This window comes from Arachis ipaensis, chromosome B10 (assembly GCF_059453495.1).
Source record: "Arachis ipaensis isolate K30076 ecotype BB chromosome B10, ASM5945349v1, whole genome shotgun sequence".
NCBI classification, from domain to species: domain Eukaryota; kingdom Viridiplantae; phylum Streptophyta; class Magnoliopsida; order Fabales; family Fabaceae; genus Arachis; species Arachis ipaensis.
In genome coordinates, this window is record NC_142435.1 from 32,690,822 (window position 1) to 32,696,925 (window position 6,104).

The following is a 6,104-nucleotide window of genomic DNA, read 5'->3' on the forward strand; positions in this document are numbered from 1 at the left end:
AATCTTTACTCTGAACTCAAGTTTTCGGTCTTTGTGGAAAAATGGAACCTCTACTTGGAAAGGAAGCTCAAAATACCAACCGAATTGAAGAAGTACACTAAACATCAGATCAAACAGAGAGGTTGGGTATTTCTGGATAGAGATCTGGCAAAGGTAAACACATCATGGGTCCGTGAGTTCTATTCTAACTATTATTGGACGACCCTTGATGTAGTGCAGCTTAGGGGAAAGCATATTTTAGTCACTGAGGAGGCGATAGAGGATATCCTCCACTTCCAGCCTAAAACAGATGATACAGATGGTTTTCAGAAGGCTGAGGAGTCTATTAGATTCATGAGTTTTGATTGGGATGCTGTCCGGCGTACCATAGCCATTGATCCTGATGTTCCGTGGGCTATGGGAAAGTCAAAGGCAACTCCACGAGGTGTAAAAGTTATTTATCTCAATGATGAGGCTAGGCTGTGGCAACAGATACTGAGTAATTATGTTATGCCTAGTACTCACGAGTCAAAAGTTCCAGTTGCCATGATCCTCCTTATTTAGTGCGTCATGGAAGGGAAGGACCTATACCTTCCAAGGCTCATCAGGAAGTATATGTCCAGAGTTCATGTGAAAGGCACCTTGCCATTTCCCTATTTGATCACCCAGATGACTCGTCGAGCTGAGGTGCCTTGGGAGCCAGAGGATGAGAGACCACTGATTGCCGACTGCAAGAAGGTTATTCCGCACGGCAAGTGGTTCGGACCTCTAGGCCACAGACCACCTACTACTACTACATCTACTGATGCAGCCACATCCTCAGCAGCACCTTCAGCACCTGCAGCACCACCTGCTTTCGCAGCACCATCATCCGCTTCTCAGCCAGTCTACCACCTTGTGCACCGCCTTTTCGAGCGCCTTGATCAGATGGAGCTCCACAATCAGTGATGTTATGAGCAGTCTGAGCATCGCAATAAGCGACGCTATGCACATCTGAAGCTGATTGTGATGTCGGGGCGTACTGACATCCCCTCTGAGCCTGACACACCCTCGGAGCACTCTAAGGAGGAGGAGGAGGATGAGCAGGAGGAGACCCAGCAGGAGGCGACTCAGCCTGAGCACCCTACAGAGCCACAGGCACCTGCACAGCCACAGCCAACAAAACCAGTGGCACATCCTTCGACAGGCGATGATAGAGATGCAGGCGATGATCCTTCAAACCCAGCTTGACTGAGAGCATCGAGGACGATGCTGTGCTTTAAGTGTGGGGAGGTCGCCGTCTCCGGCGGATTATATTTTGGTGAACCATTTCAGACTTTTGTTCTATTTTGCTTTATTTTGTATTTTGCTTTACTTTATTTTATTTTTCTTTTAGTATTTGCACATTTCTATTTTATTGTACTCTTGTTTATTTTTACTTTGTTGTATTTTGCACTTTGGACTTGTATATATCTTAGATATTTAGCTTGAATTGCACTTTTAGTCTATTAGTTGTGATGTGGAAAAACATGGATTATTGAGCTTAGTTTACCCTTTTGCATATGAGAAATTGGTTTGACTGAAAATAGGGAGTAAACTAAAAACTTTTAGTTTTCGTAATCACAACATTTCATTTAGTATATATATATAATAATAAATGTTGGTCAATTTGTTGAAATTTTCAAGAAATTCATTTTTCTTAGAAAAGGCATTTAAGATTCACATTGATTTGAGTTAAAACTTTTTGTAACTTGCACGATATATATATATATATATATATATATATATATATATATATATATATATATATATATATATATATATGTAATTGAAATATGGTTTTTGAGCTAAGAACACATAACCCGTGAGTTTTTGAGCTTAATTGCATGGTTAAATTATTTAACCATGATTTTTATTCCTGTGTGTTTCTTCTCTATGATTGCAATCTTCGGTTTGTTCCATTCTATATGTCCATTATTTAGTGTATGTTCATGCTTATATGTGATTGAGGCCATCATTTGATATTAGTTCACTTATCCCAAATAGCCTACCATTCCATTTACCTTTGTTTGCCACTTTGAGCCTTCTTAACCCCCTTTTTGTTCTTTATATTACCACATCACTAGCCTTAAGCGAAAAAATAATTAATTACCCTATTTGAATCTTTGGTTAGCTTAAGATAGAGATTGCGTGTCAACTAAGTGTGGGGAAATATGGGACCTATGGTTAATGAGAATGTGTTTTTGCTTATATTGACAAATATTGGGAATTTGGGTGCCTACTCATGTGAAATTAGAAAAACATATGCATTGATATATTATGCTTTCACTAAAAAAAAAAAGAAAAAAAAGGAATAAATGAATAGGGGAATAAAATCACCCCCAATGTTAAGTTCAATAAAAAGATCAATGCATATGTGATGAAATTAAAAATTGATACATGAGTGTGTGAAAATATGTAAAAGTGAGATTTTGGGTAGCTAAGCTTAACTTTAGGATTGTATAGAGTATGTGTATGTGTTAGGTGAGAACTTAGGTTAGTCAAAGATTCATATGATAGCTCACTTGGCCATATATATACCCTCACCCTTACCTTAGCCCCATTACAACCTTGAAAAGCCCTCATGATATTTGCATTTGTACACTTGATAATTGTTGATTAGTTAGATAAAGAACAAAGTTTTAGAAAGCATGATTAGAGGAGATTTGAGTGGTTTAACCCCAAACACTTGAGTGATTAGAGTGCATATACAAATCCAGTGACGGTTCAATTGCTCATTTCCATATGTCCATATATTATCATTGCTTGTCTTGCAAGTTTGTGAACTTTTTTGATTAACTCAACTCAATTGTGAATGTGCTTTGATATGATTGATTTAGTCCTTGATTGTGCATATATGATTTCTTGAAAATTTCCATATGTCCATATATATATATAGTACTTAGAATAGCATGATGCATGTAGGTAGCTTGCATCTAGATAGGTTGCATTGCATAAGTTCTACCATTTTGCCTTCACTCTTTTGGTTCTCTTGAGCTTAGCATGAGGACATGCTAATGTTTAAGTGTGGGAAGATTGATAAACCCCATTTTTAGGGTTTATCTTGTGCTTAATTTAGTAGATTTTATTCATTATTTTCACACTTATGCATATAATTCGCATGTTTTACATTTTTCTTTCTAATTTTATGTTATGATTGAAAACATGTTTCTTTGGCATTAAACTTGCTAATTTTGATTCTCTCTTATTACCATTCGATGCCGGGATATATTTGCTGAGTGTTTTTAGGGTTATAGGGAAGGAATGACTTAGAGGATGGAAAGGAAGCATGCAAAAGTGGAAGGAACACAAGAAAATAGTGTTTTGAGAAGCTGGCAGCGACGCGTATGCATGACTAGTGCAGAAGACGTGCGACGCGTACGCGTGACCAGGATTTTTGCCAAGCGACGCGTACGCGTGACAAAGCGTCACGTGCTGCATTACATAGAAGACGCTGGAGGCGATTTCTGGGCTCCTTTTGGCCCAGTTCCAAGCCCGAAAATACAGAATAGAGGCTGCAGAGTGGGGAATCATGGAGACAACTTTCATTCATATAATTTTAGGTTTTAGATGTAGTTTTCTAGAGAGAGAGGCTCTCTCCTCTCTCTAGGTTTTAGGGTTCTTAGCTTTAATTCTTCTCAAACTCTGATTTCTATTTTACTTTAATTTAGTTTTCTTCTACTCTTATTAGTTCTAGCACTTTAGTTTATCTATTTCTCTTGTCGGTTTATTTATTTTCCCAATTTAATTTATGAACTCTTCATGTTAGATTCAATTTCCTATTTAATGCAATTTGAGGTATTTCATGTTTATTGCTTCTTGCAATATTTGTTATCATTGATGCTTGCAATTGTTGGTTTTAGATTTTACATTCTCTATTGTTCTTCTATGCTTTTATTTTATGCCTTTCAAGTGTTTGATAAAATGCTTGGTTGGATTTTAAATTAGCTTTTTATGTTCTTAGCTTAGATTGAGTAATTGGAGACTCTTGAGTTATCAAACTCTTTTGTTGATTAGCAATTGAAAGTTGCTAGTTGATTTGAATTCCACTAAAGCTAGTCTTTCCTTAGGAGTTGACTAGGACTTGAGAAATCAAATTGATTAATTCCACTTGACTTTCCTTCATAGTTAGAGGTTGACTAAGTGGAGCAATGGACAATTCTTGTCACAATTGATGATGATAATGAGGATAGGACTTCTAATTATCAATCCTTGCTAGGACTTTTCATAATTATTAGTTTATTTTCTTATCATTTACATTCCTTGTTCAACATTTTAAAAAAACCCAAAAAGATACTTTCCCATAACCAATTATAAGTACACTTTCCTGCAATTCCTTGAGAGACGACCTGAAGTTTAATACTTCGGTTATTTTTATTGGGTTTGCTTTAGTGACAAACAAATTAAATTTGATTGAGATTTAATTGTCGGTTTAGATCTATACTTGCAATGCGACTACTCTTGTGAAATTCTTTACCGACGATTTTTTCCCCCATCAGTCTTACTATTTACAAGTTGCATTGAAAACTCTCGTTAATCAAGTTGAATCAAATAGACATTACTTTCTTAGTATTTATTTTAAGACTTATTTTATATTTATTTAATTTTATTTAATTTAATTTTGTTTGTTTTAGCCCCAATAATGATTTGACCCATTTTTATTTTAGTGAACTTATGAGTTAGAGTTTTAAACTTAAGAGGTATAAAAACCTTCTAAAACCTGGTAGCCATTTTTTCTTTTAATTTCTTATAAATAAAAATTTCTTTGAATTTCTTTGAGAAATTTGGGTGTGAATAAGAGAAGGTAGAGTGATTCCCTTAGTTGTTGCATAAAAAAATCAAATTAAGGTAGATGAGTCCCTTTCTTTGATTTTCCATCTTACTCTGAATTACGTTTCGTATCATAACTCCTCCTTTTTTTCTACTCGTAATGCATATTTTGTCTACATAATTTCTCATGAATGATACCATCTTTGAATGAGCACATGTCACATATGATTCTATTATTCCTCATAAGTTGTGGTTTGTTTGTGCTATTGCAGGATTCACAAAATTGATTCTATTTTGTTGTTGTCCACTTGAGAATGCACAAAACATCAAAAAGAGGTGTTAGTAGGGTTGAAGAATCTGTTAACAGAAACTGTTAATCTATTGACCAAAGGACAAACGTAACTAATTTTAAATTTTTTAGGAACTAATTTGATTAAATAAATCATTTGGGAACGAAAATGATGATCGACCAATTTTTCGAGAACTAATTTGACAATTAACCTTAATTTAATTAGTATACATGAACAATATAATTTTTATCAACAAAGCTAGGTGTCCAAACTTTTTTAAACCAAGTACTCAACCAAGTCAAAGCGCGCTTCTTTAAATGTAGGTATATACGCGTTGTCGCTGCTGGTGCTTCTTCTTCCTCTTCCTACTCCTTCTCTTTCTCCTCCTTCATTATCATTGTTGTTGTTGTTGTCGTCTTCATCATCATCATCATCATCTTCTTCTTCTTCTTCTTCTCAACAACGTTATCATCATTGTTTCCGTCATCGTCTTCATCTTTGGTTCTTCTTCAACGTCATCGTCTTCTTTTTCTTCAATGTCGTCGTCTTTTTCTTCTCTTGTTTGATTTCTTCTCCTCCTTATTTTTTCTTTTCATCCTCTTTCATCATCATCGTTTTCGTCATCTTCTTCATCTTTTTCTTCTCCTCCAATATATGTTAAAAAAATTAGAGCACAGAAATTTTGATTCACAACATTAAAAATTTTAATGTACAACATATAAATTTTTAAAAGACCACATGTCAAGAAGATTGACACCTAACTAACAAAATATGCATAACACAGGAATTTTAGTATACATAAGATAATTGGTGCATAGCATAGAAATTTTGGTGCACAACACAAATTTTTTTAAAGAACTACGTATCCAAAACGTTGATACCTAACTAACAATATACATATAGCACATAAATTATGGTGTATAATACAAAATTTTTATGCACATCATAAAAATTTTTTATGCACAGCACAATAATTTTTGAAGGACCACATGTTTAGAACATTTACTCACCGAACCAAAAAAATTTTGTCAATAAATTTCTGTGCTA

At 34.8% G+C, this 6,104-nt stretch overlaps 1 pseudogene; it reads left to right on the forward strand.

The window, feature by feature from the left end:
• Nucleotides 1-549: 549 nt before the first annotated feature.
• Nucleotides 550-1,209, forward strand: LOC148579614 (uncharacterized; annotated as a pseudogene).
• The last annotated feature ends 4,895 nt before the right edge of the window (nt 1,210-6,104 follow it).